The following is a 606-nucleotide window of genomic DNA, read 5'->3' as shown; positions in this document are numbered from 1 at the left end:
CATTACCTTTCTTGCTAGTCAGGGGAACCAGATGTTGACCTGAGTATTCAGTGTTGTTCTGCAGAGTGGGCACGAACTCAGATTCTGACTCCGTTGCATACTATCTTCATAACCTAGAGCACGTTATATTAATGAGCCTCCTTGAGCTGCTGCAGCTCATCTGTATATGGGGTAGAGATGACAGTGCTAACAGATACCTCACAGGGTTATGGTGTCGTATACCATGTGACGAGTTTACACAGTACATGGGACATGATGGATACTCAATAAATATTAGTCATGGATAGCTCTTATTTTAAAAAATTCAGCTAGTTTACATTGATAGAACTGAACATTCAATGTGCACATATCCTTTATGCTATGGGGATGAGGTAGGGATGATAAATCTCAGAGGCAGAGGCGTATTCCTGGAGGGATCAGGGAAGAATTAAAAGGCTTTTGATCTGGACTCTAGAGCTGGATATAGGATGGGCAGAGAGGGGTGGGGGGATTCCAGGTGTGGGAGTGGAGTAAGCAGAAGTATGGAGGAGGGGCGGTGGGGAGGACCCTAGGAGCACCAGAATAATTCTAGTGCTCATTCTAGGAGAAGGAACAAAGGGGAGAGGG

The sequence above is a fragment of the Carlito syrichta genome, unplaced genomic scaffold (assembly GCF_000164805.1).
Source record: "Carlito syrichta isolate Samal-C Ts95f unplaced genomic scaffold, Tarsius_syrichta-2.0.1 Scaffold305731, whole genome shotgun sequence".
In the NCBI taxonomy this organism is placed as follows: domain Eukaryota; kingdom Metazoa; phylum Chordata; class Mammalia; order Primates; family Tarsiidae; genus Carlito; species Carlito syrichta.
The sequence above is the reverse complement of the archived record's forward strand: the minus strand, read 5'-3'. Positions refer to the sequence as shown.